We start from the raw sequence: 18190 nt of genomic DNA on the forward strand, positions 1-18190 counted from the left end.
TACAGTGGTACCTCGGGTTAAGTACTTAATTCGTTCCGGAGGTCCATTCTTAACCTGAAACTGTTCTTAACCTGAAGCACCACTTTAGCTAATGGGGCCTCCCACTGTCGCCGCGCCGCCAGAGCACAATTTCTGTTCTCATCCTGAAGCAAAATTCTTAACCTGAAGCATTATTTCTGGGTTAGCAGAGTCTGTAACCTGAAGCATCTGTAACCCGAGGTACCACTGTATTGATAACAATGCCTTTCGCAGATCAGCTATAGAAGGCAAAATGCTGCTGGAATAAAAATGGCTCTTTCAGCGGGGGGAAAAAGAGCTATTGTGATGGGAGGGAGCTGAGACCTGGCATTGGAGCCAATTAAGTTCTACTCAGAGTAAACCCATTTAAATTAAGGGACCTGAGTTATAGTCATGCCCATTAAATTTCAGTGGGTCTGCTCTGATTATTACTAACATGGGATGCAAACCTGAAATGCATTTAAAATATGTGTTAAATAATTCTTATTTGAGGGTAGGTACAGAGCCTTGAATACAAAGGAATCCAAGGACTGATTATGTTACGCAATGTTTGGTTTTTCTGAAGGCTGCAATGTTTATTTCTTTTACAGTATTTATAACCCCCTTCCCTTCAGCATAAATATCTGTTTCCAGAGTGGCTGAAAAAGGAATACGATGCAATAAAATTTCAGCATAAAAACAGAGGCAACAAACTAAAACAATAAATAGTACGGTAGTTAAAAGTATTGATTAGAAACTTGAAGCCATTAATTAAAAAGCTGTAGCAGCTTTAACATTTTTTAAAAACTAGCTTTCATGCATACTGAGCTGCATTTGAAAACAAACATTTCTGCCCTTGGAGTGTGGATGGGGAGATGCCATCTCTATGCAGGGTGCACTGATTAGGTGTTTATTTGTCATTCCAGAGCTGATATAAATGTAGCTGATAGCATTAACAAGGGAAGGGATCTTTCTCAGTGTGACTGCAAGTTTTTGTATTTGATGTTGGGGGAGGGGAAAAACTTGGAAGATCCTGTGAATGCTCACAAAATAAAGCAGTGGCAACTTTTGGAAGATACGATCCTAAGTGTATTTATTCTGCTCATGCCAAAGGAGCCACAGTAGTTCTAAAAGATCATGCAGACACATTCCGTCCCATGACGCTGCAGCAGTGGGAGAGATGGGGCTATTACATCTCTGATGAAAGATCAGCTATTCAGCTCTAAGAACAGGTGTGTGACTAAGCTTCTTCTCCACTTTCCTCCTCATCGCTTTGTTCTTTTGAATTGAGTCTTTTCAGACTATAAACCTGTCTTGGAGTTGGGACTGTCTTCTTATAATTGATTCTATGTAAGCTGCAATGGGAGTCTTTCTAGCTGAAGAGCAGGATAAAAATGCTTTAAATCAGGGTTTCTATGACTTGGGTCTCTGGCTGTTTTGGACTACCACTCCCATCATCCCTAGCTAGCAGGACCAGTGGTCAGGGATGAAGGGAACTGTAGTTCAAAAGCAGCTGAGACCCAAGTTTTGAGAAACACTGCTTTAAATAGAAACTTTGTCCTACAACTCAGGCAGCAAAAAGTCTTGAACTAGCTGCGATGAATGTATATAAAGATCCATAAAGTGATTTCCAACAACCCACTCCCCCCTTTTTTACAATTGCTCAAAATAATAAAAAACACTTCTGAAAAAACACAACCAATCAATGCAAAACGCTTTAGCCAGCAACTTAACTATTTGCCAATCTATTGCAGATATATTTAGAGAAAGGGCACACAGTACTGTAACCACACTGGTTCCTATTTGTCAAAGCCAGATCCATTCCTTCAATCTGTCGCTGTTTCTCCTCATCTGATTTTGACAGGAAGCTATGTGCTGAGATAAAGGACTTTTCCCTACCCATTGGTGCATTTGGGACATTTACTGGAGCAGAAAATGGCTTGCCAGTCTTTCTGACACTTGTGACTTGTCTTTCTGCTTGGTCCCTTCCTGTTTACAGTAATTCCTGTGGAATAGGAGTGTGTATATGTGGTGCATCAACTGAGGAAGGAAAAGATGGTGGAAGATTGCATAGCACAATCTTAGTTGCACAGTTTTTAAACATTGACTTCTAATGAAGGTGATATTTTATTACACTGATTATAGTGGTGGTTTCGAATGTCCTGACTATGGGCTATGACAGGGAAGAGGTGTTTGTTCCATTAGTTTCCTCCTCCCTTTCCCTCTCTCCCCCATAATCAATGTAATTGTCTTTAACACAATCTCTCCAATAAATGTTCACCCATTTACTTGAACGGTCTTTCTCCCGGCCTCCCCATTATAATGAGAGATTAAACGAATTACAGCACAAATGTGATGAGGAATACGTTGTGACTGCAGGGAAAAAAAGGTGGGGGAATCATTTATTACACTGGTAACAGTAGAGAGGGCATAACCACCCATTTAAATTGGTTGCGGAAAATAAAGGGTGTGAATGTTTTGTTCCAAGGTGGTCTAGATTTTTTCACAGCTGGTGGAATGTGCTCATTCTTCAGTAGATTGGCATCTAGGCATCGTGATTACAGATATATATTCTTGGAGAAGTATGGGCAGGGATTAGCTAAGGCAAGAGTGGGTAACCTGTGGCCCTCCAATTGTCGGAGTACAGCTCCTGTTTGAGACCATTGGCCATGCTGGTGGGGGCTGATGGGAAATGAAGTCCAACAGCGCCTGGAGGGCTCAGGTTCCTGATCCCGCTAAAGACTCAAAAGCTGGGAGATGGAGTTTCATTGTTTACAAGAAAGAGGAGGCAATGGATGGATTTATATAGCCTGCCTTTCTGTGCTTGCTTTATAGCAAAGTAGCCTTGTGTTTCTGCTATCTCACAACTACAACTATTCAACAGAATTACAGATTCAGACATAAATTTAACAAACAGATGCAGTTACGACATATTAAAAAATAACCAGCCCAATGATACAAGCAGACTGCTAGTGACTGGGTGGGGCACATGGAAAAGCAAGGTTTTTTTTTTCCTAAGTAGGAAGGAAGCCTCATTTATTTTGAGGGAAGTACTCTTGAGTCAAACATGCCAAAGCCAGCCACTTAAGTTTTATTCTGTAAAGGCAGCACACTTGGGGAGTGAATGAAATAATTTGGATAAGGAGGAAAGTGCTTAAACAAACATAGCCTAGTATCCACCTCTGTCCAGGGTCGGGCTAGCAGTAATGAACCACTCCTGCTTTTTCTGCTGCTCTCAGAGGGCCCCCTCCCAAGTCCCAGATGAGGATGTTCAGCATTTCTTCCTCTAACCAGCCTTTCTCAACCTGTGGGTCCCCAGATGTTGTTGAACTACAACTCCCATCACCCCTAGCTAGCAAGGCCAGAGCTCAGGGATGATGGGAATTGTAGTCCAACAACATCTGGGGACCCACAGGTTGAGAACTGCTGCCGGAGTCTAATCCTTTAGCAATAGTGATTAACTCATTAAGCTCCTTAACTGCCTCCCAAGTGCTGCAGCCTCAGAGAGAGGACTGGAGCATGTACTAAAACAGGGATGGAGAACTTGCGCCTGCGCGGGGAGCAGATGTGGCCCTCCGGGACACTCTGGTCCATGGCACTCTCCACAGGCCACATCCCCTCTTGGGCCACACCCCTTACAATTCCCTGCTTTACAACTCCTGCCATCAGCTCAGAAACATCTGAAGTGGCAACATTTAAGCTAAAATGATGGGACAAATCTGACATCTAGTGGCCAAAAGGGGTGAATTTGGTTCCTGATTGTTTTTTAGTGGTTTGAAAAAATATAATTCTGCCCATGCTGCTTTAATTCTGATTATATTATCATTTATTCTTTAATGGAAATTGTGCTTTGTTTGATTTTGGGTGCACCCTGAGGACTCCCAGAGTTGAAAGGCAGAGAGAATATTTTAAATAAATGAAAAGATGCCCTAACAAACTATATGTATGTGTCTATGTATGTATACGGGGACGTGGGTAGTGCTGTGGGTTAAACCACAGAGCATAGGACTTGCCGATCAGAAGGTCGGCGGTTCGAATCCCCTTGACGGGGTGAACTCCCGTTGCTCGGCCCCTGCTCCTGCCAACCTTGAAGTTCGAAAGCACGTCAAAGTGCAAGTAGATAAATAGGTACCGCTCTGGCGGGAAGGTAAACAGCGTTTCCATGCGCTGCTCTGGTTTGCCAGAAGCGGCTTAGTCATGCTGGCCGCATGACCCAGAAGCTGTACGCCGGCTCCCTCAGCCAATAAAGCGAGATGAGCGCCGCAACCCCAGAGTCGGTCATGACTGGACCTAATGGTCTGGGGTCCCTTTACCTTTACCTTTTTATGTATGTATACACACACATGCATATGTGAATAATAAATGGAAGGTACTGCCAACCTAGCAGTTTGAAAGCACGTCAAAGTGCAAGTAGATAAATAGGTACCGTTCTGGCGGGAAGGTAAATGGTGTTTCCGTCACTGCTCTGGTTCACCAGAAAGCAGCTTAGTCATGCTGGCCACATGACCTGGAAGCTGTACATCGGCTCCCTCGACCAGTAAAGCGAGATGAGCGCTGTAACCCCAGAGTCATCTGCAACTGGACCTAACAGTCAGCGGTCCCTTTACCTTTACTATAATTACAGGTTATTGCATTCCTCTCATGCTGGGTTGAAGACTTCAGGAATCCCAGGGGCTCAATGAACATTCATTTCAGCCCCCTTATTACTGCTTCTTGTTTCCATATCTTTTTTTTTCCAGCTGTCATTCAGTGGACCCTGTGTGCTGCTGTTTTGGCTACAAAAGCAATTAGCAGGTGTGGGGGGTACATATGTATATTTGTAGTTTGTTGTTTCTTCCACCAGATGGCAAAGCTGTTCCGTTTTTTCTCTCCTCGCTCTCCTTTTCTCTTGAGAGAGGTGACCAGAACACTCTCTCCATCATCTCCTGAAGAGTGACTGTCTGCTGCAGCAGAGGACCAAAACAAACAAACAAAGAACAGAGAACAAAAAGATGCTATTTCCAGGTTCACGGAACAGTGCTTCAAATATGAATGAAAAAGCAACTCTTTTTACAGCTGTTATCCAATTCAAGAAATCCTAGCCACTTAACCAAAGTAGTTTTCTGTGAATTGACCTGTTAAATCTGCATACAATGAAAATAATAGTTTAAGGTTGGGGGGAAATTCTTTGTTTTTCGGTGCTGCTTGTATATGATTCAGCAGATACTCTCTTGGAAGAGTCATTTCCCTCTTCCAAGAGTAACACAAGAACATAAGAACAGCCAGTAGCTGTTCAGGCCAGTAGCCCATCTAGGGCAGCATCCTGTTCTCAAAATGATCAGCCAAGGCTTGCCATATGTCAGGAAAATTCCTGAGATTTTCTGGTGTAAAAATGGCGTCGGGGCAAAATGTCAGGGGAAACCCAGATGTATGGCAACGCGATGGAAAAAGCAGCGGAAACAGCTCCAAAAGAGCTCAACAAATATGGAAACCCCAGATCAAGCAGCATTTGAGCGCAACAACCCTTGCACCTTTCAATGGCTTCTAGCAACTGGCATTCAGAAGCATCCTTCCTGTGATAGTGGATATACCCACCAGGGTTAGCAGCCAAGAGTGAGGGTGCCCCTCTGAATACTGGTTGTCAAGGAGCAACAGTCGAACAGCATCATTGCCCTCATGCCTTGATGCTTGTGAGCTCCCTGGAGGCACCCAGATGGCCAACGTGATGCTAGACTATATGGACCTTTGGCATGATTCAAGTGGGGTCTACTTAACAATGGGCGGGGGGAACAGAAGACAGGTCCAATTGCATACCATCCAAACATTTCGTTGAGCCATCTCAGAATTTGGAAACCTGTAAGGCACTGCATGAACATTGTAACTGCCATCTCTATGCCCCATTGACGCAGACTTCGCCAAATGGAATGGCTTTGGCTGGCTTCAGTTGTGTAGCTTGTCTAGAATCACATCACCAACAATGTCCAGTAGATGCCCTTTACAGTCACGCAACCGTGTTCTGTACAGCCATCACAATAGCAACAGATGCACTAATGAGGCCGATCTCCCAAAAAACATTGGCTGCACACACATTACAAGCTTAAAATGTAGTGAGATCATTACCTCCATGCTGTCTTTCAAACTGCAGTTGTACATCGTTGCATGAATCAGTGCAGTTAGATGCATTTCCAAATCACCTGGCGCCTGCCCACAGCATTGGGCACAGAGGATATGTGTGGATGGCTTATATTTTCAAATCAGATTGAAGCCGACTTGGTGGGAAACACACCAAAACTCAGTATTTGTCAAGAAGCTACAGGACAGATGTGGATTCCAGTCCTATCTCAGCAGTGATCAGCTGCTTTCTTAAATGGCTTCTTCTCCTGTACCTTTAAAGTCAGTCTCACACCCAGAAAGTAAACAGATGCAATATTTCCTAGCCTGGAGAGAAGAAGTGTGAAAAACCTCACTCACTATGTTTCAGGCGGGTGTTAAAAGGCACAGGAGGAGGCTGGGGCAGTGGAAACCAATGTGGAAAACTGAATGTCCTGAGCTATGGGAGGATCACAGCTCATCTTCCACTTCCCTTTTCTTCCCCTGCTAATCAGTGGGATTAGTCTCAGGGCAACACAACAACCCTTGTTCGGTTCACCAAGCTGTGGGGCAGTTACAATGGTGCCATACAAGGCATTTTCCAAGTAGCCTCTATCCTGCTGCTCTAGCCTGGCTCCACTTGCCCCGAGGACTGAGCCTTGAACACAAAGGAAGAGTTTGGGATAAGCTGGAATAAATACTTTTCAGGTCTGTATGTTTTAGACTCTGCTTTCTTCTCCCTAGGATTTTCATTTCCTCTCTTGGTTTGTTAGCCTTTTTGAGCATGTGACTGTGGAAGGGAGGGAGGGAGGGAAAGGAGGCACGATGACATAAGGAGACCCAGAGGCAAAGTGGTGTTTTCATTGAAAAAGATGGAACATTCGGCAGCGGTTGCAAGTGTCCCAATTCTTTGCTTTCCTGGAGTCAAAATGTAAGGGGTGGTCAACGAAGAGTCACCAACTTGGATGGCTTTAAAAGACGATTCAACAAATCCATGGAGGATAAGTTTATCAATGGCTTCAAGCCACGATGGAGGCTATGCTCTGCCTCCCTGGTCTGAGGCAGTAATACTTCTGAATACCAGTTGCTAGAAACCACTGCAGAGGAGAATGTTATTGTGTGGACAGGCAGAGTCCCCCCAACCCCAGGTGACCCCTGAGTGCAATAATGACTCAAGGCAATGTGCTATGGGATTAAAATTGGCCACAACTTTATTAAGTTTCAGATGTAGGGACACCTTGGCTCAGACATTGGGCGTTTATCCTTCCCAGTCCCCAGCTGGGGATCTGGGAGACTTCAGGGCTATCCAGAATGTGTGGGGGTTGGCTGGCTCTGGAGAACATATGTTCAAGCAGAGAGCCCCGCCCCCGTTTCGACGACATTGGAGGGGAGAGCAATGACAACCTCTCGGTGTATGGCCAATGCCTCCCCGCAAGACCCCTTTAACGGGGAACCCTGGTATCACTGCTGCAAGGGGGGCGTGGGTCAATGCTTCACGCCCTCCTCCCATTTAGGAAAATAGACTAAAGGATTCCACCCAAGGCCTGAAACCGCCACCCGGCAGGAAGGTCCCTCCCCTTACCTGGCCGAACCCCTGGCAATGCCTCCCCAAGCGGGATTGAGCGATTGGCTGAGGTAGGCGGAGACCTCCAGGTATCCAGCCTGAGGAGGAGGAAGCCAGCCAGAACTACCAGGAGTCGCACTGGGATCGTGGGGTGTGTGTGGGTGCGTGCAACCACGTAATAGGCACTCCTATTTGATATGGGGAGCGGTCATTGTGCTCAGCAGGTACCCCACAGGTCTCTAGTTGGTCATTGCAAGAACAGGATGCAAGGGGGGCGTGGGTCACCACTTCACCCCCCCCCCCCATTTGGGAAGATAGACTAAAGGATTCCACCCAAGTCTGAAACCGCCACCCTTTTTTTAAAACATTGTGAATGATTAGGACAAAGCAGCATCTCCACTGATGATCAAAGCACCAAATATATCCTGAATTCATTCTTACACCCAAATTTGCTTATTGACTATATCTTTTTTTTTTAACAAACTACAGCCCACAATCCAGAGTCACACTCTGACTCGGAGAATCACGCATCTAAAGTTAGTGCAAAAATTGCAGACAAAATATACTGCAGAATGAATAACTGGAAAGTGAATGTTACTCCTTGCAGAATAATCGCTGCAGAAGAACTAAGGCAGAGTGGATGCAAGATCAGCAACCCATTAGTGGGAGATCTGCTGCACAGGGATGGAGATAGATGACCTTTGAGATATTTGGGCTATCTTGGTTCAGATTGTTGATGTATTTAATGCTGAATACTCATGGTCCTGGCCAGAGCCTGATACAAGCCGTTGATCAGTTGGATGTGCTTGATATGAGTGAATGAATGTGTGCTAGAGAAGGAGTCACCATCCACATCTTATCTCAAATCTCTGCCAGCAGAAGCTCCTGTATATCAAGTAAGGATGAAAGATGGGCATTTCTCTTGTCCCATTTTGTTGCAGCAAGATATTTGTTGCCACAGCTGACAAAGCAGCCAGGCTGACCTGGTTTGTATCAGTCTTTGGATTCCTTTCCCCCCTCCCCCACAGCCCCAGGCTTCCTACATCCATCTCTGCTTTACAGTCATAATCTCCCATTCAGAACTAATCTGCCTTTATTCTGTGCATGCACCTCCATAACAGATGCTGTGACCATTTTATTGTTGGGAGGGGCTTTCTTTTGTAGGCTGCATTCAGACAGTCTTACGAATTTCAGCATCCAAACCAGCAAGCTGTGGTTTAAGTGGTCCCTTGAAAGCAGAGTTGCAAACTTCAGTTTGATCCAGGTTTGATCCTGGTTTAGGGGAGGTTGCTCAAACAGCAGTTTCCTGGTTTGGATGTCATGGTAAACTATGGTTTTCAGAAGGAATATAATGAATTAAGCTCTGCATATGACCGGAAGAAGGGAGGGGAGAAGGAGTATAGGGGGCTGCCTGAATGCAGCCATAATCCATGTGCGGGCATGGAGGCTGAATGGCTGGGAAGTAGTTTTCAGCAAGAATTTGTATTCTGTTGAAGGTGAGGCATGAGACCTAGAAAAGAGAATGGCTTAGTAAGCCTTGGAAACACTAGCCTGGGTTAAACTGATGGGTATTGATACACCACCAAAAAAAATCAAGAGGTCATAGAAGCTTGGAAACCAGTGATTATTTTGATTCTGAATCAACTGGTATGGACCACTCAGCCATCTTATTCTGATGTGTAGGCTGTGACACATCTGGCTTGTGATCATATTTTGAGGCTGAATCTTGGGTTTGACAACAGAGGCATAGAGAGCTGAGTCCTTGATGCTGTCAATATCCTGCTTCAAAACAAAAAAAATCCTTCCAGTAGCACCTTAAAGACCAACTAAGTTAGTTCTTGGTATGAGCTTTCGTGTGCATGCACACTTCTTCAGATACCTCCTTCCAGTAGCACCTTAAAGACCAACTAAGTTAGTTCTTGGTATGAGCTTTCAGCAAGAATTTGTATCTGAAGAAGTGTGCATGCACACGAAAGCTCATACCAAGAACTAACTTAGTTGGTCTTTAAGGTGCTACTGGAAGGAAAAGGTATCTGAAGAAGTGTGAATGCACATGAAAGCTCATACCAAGGACTAACTTAGTTGGTCTTTAAGGTGCTACTGGAAGGATTTTTTTGTTTGTTTGTTTTGACTATGGCAGACCAACACGGCTACCTATCTGTAACAATATCCTGCTTGGAACTCTTGGTCTGGGACTTTCTTTGAGTGTTACTGGGTCTCCTCTGCTTCTTTTCCATCACCCACTTTCTTTGCTCTGTCTTGTGTGTATTGCAGTGTGTGGGGGTGTGGGGGTGTTTCTCACAACAATCCAGTAGTCCACATTGTTCTATTGACTGTTGTCAAGACCTACCAGAGCTAGAACCTGGAAGATTAATTGCTGAAAGCTGCCCAGAGTAGCTGGGGCAACCTAGTCAGACAGGCACTATATAAACAAACAAACAAACAAACAAACAAAAATATGCATATATAATGAAGCTGATTGCAGAAATAAGAGATCAAAAAGTTGGAAATTTTGTCGAAGAGTGGGGATTCTTTCCAGACTATCTGTGAAAAGGTTACAGTCAAATGACATTGTGAGCAGGATTTGAACTATAGGCAAGGGAATAAATAAATGATTGTAATATAAGTTACAATATAATAGAAAATAAATGGTAGTTATGGCAGCAGATAAAGGATTACAATAGGAGCATCGTGGACGTAAGGATGGGAAGTCAAAATGTAAGAAATTATTATATTGAATGCGAATTGAACAATGTCAAATTTTGTGTAAAAAAACTAACAACAACAATAACAGGTTGTTTCAGGGACCATGAGCAGCTGCCCCCTGTGGTGAAGAATGATCAGAAAGGGAGCTTGAAGCATTTTCCAAGCAGTGAAGCACCCAGAGCCTCTGAATTGGCCTTGACCATTGGACCCTTTTGGATAAGAAGGGTCACAAAGACTTCCTGTTTGAACCCAGATCTCACCGAGGGCTAGCCTGAGGCAAATGGCAAGATGATGCCCTCATTGTTCCATGCACACAAGCCAATTAGACTGACAAGTCAAAGCTTGTTCTTGTACTGGCAATATAAGATAGTGTCCTCTTCTGCACTTGAAGGAAGTAGACTGAATCTGGGGGTGCAGAACAAACCACATGGCATACACAGCTCTGTCCTCTGACAAAAGGGTACAGCCAAGGGACTCATGAGGAACAGCCAGGGTGCTGTCTCTTCTGCCCTCCAGCATCTCCTGCCTGAGGTGGCCACCTCACTTTGTCTAAGATTAAGGCTGGCCCTGATCTTGCCTGAACAACAAGGCCCAGGAATGGGCAGACCTCAGGTTTGTTTGTTTCTTCTTCTTCTTCTTCTTCTTCTTCTTCTTCTTCTTCTTCTTCTTCTTCTTCTTCTTCTTCTTCTTCCTCTTCCTCTTCCTCTTCCTCTTCCTCTTCCTCTTCCTCTTCCTCTTGTTAGAACACCAAGATCTACCAACCAGAGGCAGGTGCAAAAGTTATCCAGTTAGAATTAAGGAGCAGCATGTATTGGAGGCACCTGCTGAACCCAGGAAATTGTTTTCATTTCAGAACTGGTCTCATTGTCCTACCACACAAGCTTCCATCCCTGATTTTCCCAGCAAGCTTTCTGAATCTTAGCAGCCTAATTTAGAAGTGTGGTGGGGAAGCTCTTCTTGTTCTTTCTACTGCTAAACAATTTGGAGTCAGAATCCTTACGGATCTAGTGTAAATTAGTCACAGATCTACCTGTAGCTCCTGGCTGTATATCTCTTGGCTCTTGACTTCCTGGCTCACCTTATGGCCTTGAGACACTCCCATAGCCATGACCTAAACACATTTAATTTCCTCCCGTTCCTTCCTGACCTCTCCTTGTCCTCTGACCCTTCCTCCACTCTCTGCTGTTGGCAGGTGTCAAAGAAGCATGCCACAAACTGGGTTTGAGTTTGTATCCCAGGCAAGCCCATGCAAGTGGGTAGCAGAGGGCTGATCCCTTTATTTAAGGAACAGCTGTCAGTCAGTGGCAGAGCACGGTCTTTGCATGCAAAGGGTGCCAGGAGGGTGGGAAAGTCTTTTGTCTGAAACCCTACAAAGTTGCTGCGAGTCAGTGTAGGCTGTACTGAGCTAGACTCAATAGTCTGGTGCAGTGTGTCCCTAGATGGGTATTGTTGTTGTTTGTAGGTAGACTCTTGTTGTAAACAAAAATTGCCCTTTTCCCTTATGGGGTATCCAAGAGCCCATATAGAGTCCTTACATAGGTTCCCTATTGGTAGGAGAAAATAACAGAGGCCAACCAGAGAATATTGAGAAGCAAAGCAGCTAATAAGCTTGATCTTTATTGATCTGTTGCAACAGGGTGCTCCCCTCACCCGCAGGAGAGAGGAGGGACCCAGAAAAATGGCGTGCAAGGCCTTATAAAGACTTTGAAAATTGCCACCCTGTCAGGGAATTGGAGGCAGAGAAGGGGGAGAGAATGGGTCCTTACAGAGATCACGTTCCTTTAATTAGTAGCTGCTCTTCCTCAGACGAGGAAGGTGAGGAAGGGCTGTCAGGAGGCAATGAATCTGAGAGGGGGGAGGCACTTCCGGGGCCCAGCCACTCTCATAGCAGAGGAAGGAAGGGGGTTGGGCTCAGGAAGTGGATATGCTGGGGGAAACGGAAAACCCCTTCAGTCGAGTGATGGAGACAGACTTTTTTGAGCTCTTGTAAATAGCTTGAAAGGGACGCAGGTGGCGCTGTGGGTTAAAGCCTCAGCGCCTAGGACTTAGCGATCGAAAGGTCGGCGGTTCGAATCCCTGCGGCGGGGTGCGCTCCCGCTGCTCGGTCCCAGCGCCTGCCAACCTAGCAGTTCGAAAGCACCCTCGGGTGCAAGTAGATAAATAGGGACCGCTTACCAGCGGGAAGGTAAACGGCGTTTCCGTGTGCAGCTCTGGCTCACCAGAGCAGCGATGTCACACTGGCCACGTGACCCGGAAGTGTCTCCGGACAGCGCTGGCCCCTGGCCTCTTGAGTGAGATGGGCGCACAACCCCAGAGTCTGTCAAGACTGGCCCGTACGGGCAGGGGTACCTTTACCTTTACCTTTAAATAGCTTGAAGATACCAATAAATCTCTGTAAATATGGCTGGATTCCCGGACTCTTATCTCTACTAGCACTCACCAATCATTCTGACACACCCTGTAGATCAAGACCACCCCCAGAAACATCATACATACATCACAGAAGGGGTGTAACGTAAGACCACCCCCCAGATACATCACACCTACATCACAGAAAAGGCGGTCTAAAACAGAAATTTGAATATTGTTTTTCTCCAGTTGTTGTTTATCTCCTGTCTGGCAGCTTACTTGATTGGATTGCCTGGGGAGCCCGGCCATTCTTTTGTAGTGATAAATACTTAGTTCCTGGGCCAGGTCACAGGCCCACACCTTACATGTGTCCTTAAGACAGGATTTGTGAGGAAAGAGACAATGGGGAGGTTTCCCACTTTGACCTTGCAGAGAAAACATTTGGTCAGTTTAGGAATCAAAATGGTTCCAGGTTGGCCTTCCTGTGCTGATCTATGTATGTGCTTGGTTGGTACACTTATGAACATCACCATATCTAAGACCATAAAATTCCTATCACACTCTGCAACTTGCCATTGATACATCAATAGCCATTAGGGATGGATTTACAGTATACTGGACTGTCATCCTGCTTGTTCAGCAATGCTTCCCCAATGTTACCGCATCATTGCCATCCTGGTGGGGCAATCTTGATCTGTAGTGCAACCCAAACAGGTCAACCCTCACCGTCCAGAAGATCTTAGCTCTTCCAGACATCCTTTTTATTGTGTATTCATGATTACTGGTGTGCATCATGGCAGCAACATGCAAATCCATTTTCAATATTATTTGCGTCTGCAAAAGTTGCTTGCTTTCCACTACCCGTTGCTTCCTACTCAAATCCTGTAACCTATCATACCACAAATGCTCCCTTTTATTTTTCTTTCTTTCCTTTCTCCTGCAGTTGGGGGGGAAGGGAGTGCTTTGTGGTAGAAATAAAATAGCAGGATTTCAGCAGGAAGCCATAGGGCATCATGGGTAGGATATGAAGAACTCCGTCTGCCCCAAAATGTTTTCAGGTGTATAACTGTCCCAATACCAGTCTGTGCCTTTTGAAACACACAATGGGAGCCCTCTATATAAGTCAGCTTCCTGTGTTCCCAAGGGCTGGGAGCAAACGGGTTCTCCCATTCATATGTCGCTGTGTGGTGCCCAGGTGAAGCGGCCCCTCCCTCTCCAAGGGTGCCCCAGCTGATGTTATGAAAGAACATGAATGAAACTGTGTGTCTTTATTCATGGGAGGCACTGTCTCCAGCTGAGGGGAGCACATGCGCCTCTCTTGTGTCGAAAGAGGAGCAGCCGTCTCTGGCCATGTGGGGGGGGAGGGGAGCCGGGGGGGAGGGGAGGGGAGGCTGCTACACGTGGCCAAGTGCTATTTATAGCTCACTGCAGCCTGGTGCAAAAGGGATCGTGTGCAGCCGGGCTATTTATAGTAACCAGCTCTCAGCAGCAGCACCCGACTCACATCCTAATAACCCACCGCAGAGAAGAGAGAGAGGGAGGGAGGGAGAATAAGCAGAAGAGGGGGAGGGGATGTTCTTGCAGTATCCCACCCAAATCCAAGCCTGTAGTCTCAGTAAGAGCCTGCATTTTAGACCAGCTTACCCATCCCATCCATTCATCCGCAAGGAAATGTATTAAATTTTCCAGTATGGGCGCCTTTTGCCCAACATGGAATTCAATGCATCTATATCTGTGTCTTAAGGGTACAATTGTTTTGGTTGCAGTTAAAGCTTCTGAATAATAGCTGTAGGGTGGGGACATTATTTTCAGATGCTCCTTTTCCCCCTCAAATAACTCTACAGCTTGAGCATGATATCTGAAGCAAGAGCTGGGCTGAACGATCCTCACAGCAAATGATCTTCAATTCCGAAAATTGGTTCTTTTGAATTGTCAGATGGTGCTTCCAGTGGCTGCTGGTTGTTTCAGCATCGTAGATGGTGGAGTGCAACTTATGAGAAGTGTTTTCAAAGCCCCAAATTGGCCTCCTGCTTCCCACAAATATCAGGGTCCCAGTACTCAATGGTTTAGATTTCCAATAATGAGGGAAGATCCACCCCCTAACCTGCCTGCTTCCAGGAAATCAGCCCCAAGCAAGCCCTCTCAGAGGTCAAGAGAGGCCTGGGCCATTTCCAGATTTTGAAGGCCCCAGACCATAATAAAAATTAAAATGACAAAACCAAGAAAAAAGGCACCAAAAATAGAGTGAGACATAATTTGATCACATAGACACATAAATGTATTTATTTAGCAAATGCTTTTCTAGTCTTTTCTAGCTAAAAGAGAGTCTCACGTATGGCCTGATGTACATAAGTTCAAGTTGTGAAACCTTATTGAAATCAAGATACACTACCTCCACAGCATGCCTCTGATCCACAAAGCTTGCATCTCCATCAATAATAATAATAATAATACGAGATTAATCTGACATGAGGACCCGGGTGGCGCTGTGGATAAAAGCCTCAGTGCTTAGGACTTGCCGATTGAAAGGTCAGCGATTCGAATCCCCGCGGCGGGGTGCACTCCCGTTGCTCGGTCCCAGCGCCTGCCAACCTAGCAGTTCGAAAGCACATCAAAGTGCAAGTAGATAAATAGGTACCGCTTTATAGCGGGAAGGTAAACGGCGTTTCCGTGTGCTGCACTGGCTCGCCAGATGCAGCTTTGTCATGCTGGCCACGTGACCCGGAAGTGTCTCCGGACAGCGCTGCCCCCCGGCCTCTTAAGTGAGATGGGTGCACAACCCTAGAGTCGGACACGACTGGCCCGTACGGGCAGGGGTACCTTTACCTTAATCTGACATGACTTCTTTTTGAGAAATCCTTGCTGGGTCTTGGTAATCATAGCATCCTTTTCTAAGTGCTCACAGACTGACTGTTGAATTATCTGTTCTAGAACCTTTCCTGGTGTCAATGTCAAGCTCACCAGTCAGTAGTTACCTGGGTCTCCCCTCCCCCCTTTTGAAGCTGGGGATAACATTTGCCTGCCTCCAGTCTGCAGGGACCTCACTTGTTCTCCAAGAATTCTCAAAGATCATAGACAAAGGCTCTGAGATTACACCCGCAAGCTCCTTTAGTACCCTTGGATGCAGCTCATCAGAGCCTGGAGATTTGAATTCATTTAATGTACCACCTCTTTTCTTATCTTGGGCTGCAGCTCCCTCCTTACATCATTTATTCTGTTATCACCAGGTTGGGCATCACTTTCCTTTTGAATGAAGACCTAAAGGGATGATGGGATTTGTAATCCAACCCCACCCCTGGGTTAAGCTTGAAAGTTCCCCCAAAAAGCTGTCCTGAGTTTTGAGAAGGAACACAAAAACTTGTGGAAGGGAGTGATAGCCGTAAAGAGCAGGAAGCAGTGACATATGAAATATGAAGGCAGAGCTATTGTTATTTATTTATTTATTTATTTCATTTGCATAGCATCTCTATCTTCCAAGAAGGTGGTGTACATGGTTCTACTCCTCCCTGTTTTATCCTCATGACGATCTTATGGTAGGTTAGGCTAAGAGATGGTGACTGGTCCAAGGTCACCCAGTGACTGAATTGGGGTTTGAACATCTGGTCTCCCAGGTCATAGTCCAGCACCCTAAGCATTACACCACACTGGCGCTACCTTAAGTTTCAATGCCAACTGAAAACTTTCCACTTCTGCCTCTCTACCTTTCTTTTTTGGGGAGGTGGTCATCTAGTGGCACTGACTTGTACTTAGTCTAGGAGACAAAAGCTCTGGTAAGTTTGAATTGCTGTAATATCATTGTTCACATGTGTGTGTCCTGTTATGTATTCTCCTGCCCTGAGATTGCTGGACAATAAAGGGCAGGATACAAGTTTCACAAATCAACAAACAAATTGTAGTTACCCAGGCAAAAATAAGCAGGACTCTGCCCCAAGGCCAGGGCTGACCCCAAACCCTTGGGCCGACTGAGATGAGGTGGGAGGGACCCATCCCTTCCACAACCTGCAGTACCAACAGCCACACCTTACTGTAGATATTACAGAGAAGCTGCTACAAGTCTAGTGAGGCTTCACCAAAGTGTTTTGCCAGACAGCTGCCTGCAACAGGAACTTGAGCAGTATGACAGTAAGGGTGCGCACTAATTTTAATGGCTGTGAGGGCTTTGGCAGGTGGCAAGCAAGTGGGGCCCATTCTGCTGCCTCTCCCAATCTTCTGCTTGAGACAAGTGCCTCAGTATGACTCACAATTGGGCTGACCCTGCCTAAAACAGACAATATGTAACTCCTTAAAATAAGTAGATTAACAATGCAATCCTATACAATTTTACTCTGATGGACATACTCCCAGCAGAGCTTACTCCCCTAAATCAAGCAAAATACTGTAGGTAGAAATGTGAAACAAGGCTGTTTGTAAGTATCCTAGCAGTATTAGATCAGAAGCAAGCAAAATACAGAGCAGTAGTTTTAGGGATGGCAAGGGTAGCTCGAGAAACATGCCTCTTTCAGTGTCATAGTGACTTTGGAGGCATGGCAAAGTCAAGAATGATGACTTAGATTTCTTGGTTATCTTGGGAAGTCTTTTAAAGAACATTTCTTGGATCCTGTGACAGAGTGGTTTTAGCTGACCTGGACCTACCACAACAGCCAATTCCTACAGAAGTACTCTCTTAATTCTAGTGTTGCTCTGGAAATGAAGGTGCACATGTGCAGTGAAAGATCCATGTGGATTTTGCAAGGGACAAATCTGTAAAGGAGGGTTAGAATGATGTAGTGGTTATGTTGGACTGGGGAGATCTGGGTTCAGATCCTGACATAGCAATGGCATTCATTGGATTATTCTGGGCGAGTCAGTGTCCCTAAGGGTGCCCAGCTGTGGGGAGAGTATGGCATAACTTTCATAGATCACCTTGAGGTTTTTGGGGATGAAATACAAATCTAAAGGAAAATCATATAGATCCAGCCAGCAGGAATCTGGGGTGCTCTTCAGAGACAGTGCCTGAGAAATCCATGCTGATGTTTTATTTGGCATGATGGTGTGACTTAGTGGATGATGTGTCGAAATAGAACTTTGGAGAGAGCTATGGATTCAAGTCTTAAGTCAATCTTGTAGCTCAATTAGTAACTTTGGCTCAACCTTAGCAAGATGTACGGTAAGTTATCTTGTGAAGGTGGTATCTTTGAACACGTTATCTTTAACAACATGCTTTGTGGACATTTTGGTTTTGAAGCAAAGAGGATCCATTTCTCCCCACCACCACCACAGTTCCAATGACTAAATCATTCTTCTTGTTCCATAACTCATTAAAGATGTGGCAACAAAGTCTGCACATCTCACTGAGTGAAGGTATGAGTATATTAAGAATCAGAACATAGAGCATTTTGTATAGTGTTGAGTTGTTCTGTTGCTTTTTGTAATGCCTAGAAATCCTGAGATAGTTCAGCAGTAGAGCATGAGACTCTTACTCTCAGGGTCCTGGGTTCAAGCCCCATGTTGGGCAAAACATTCTTC

General features: G+C 45.3%; 1 protein-coding gene across 2 annotated transcripts in view; it reads left to right on the top strand.

Annotated features, from left to right (window-relative positions):
• Positions 1–18190, top strand: part of CLEC11A (C-type lectin domain containing 11A) — an 89212-nt gene that overhangs the window by 42121 nt on the left and 28901 nt on the right. The window lies entirely within an intron of this gene.

Source organism: Podarcis gaigeae (assembly GCF_964106915.1).
Source record: "Podarcis gaigeae genome assembly, chromosome: 13".
Lineage (NCBI taxonomy): Eukaryota > Metazoa > Chordata > Lepidosauria > Squamata > Lacertidae > Podarcis > Podarcis gaigeae.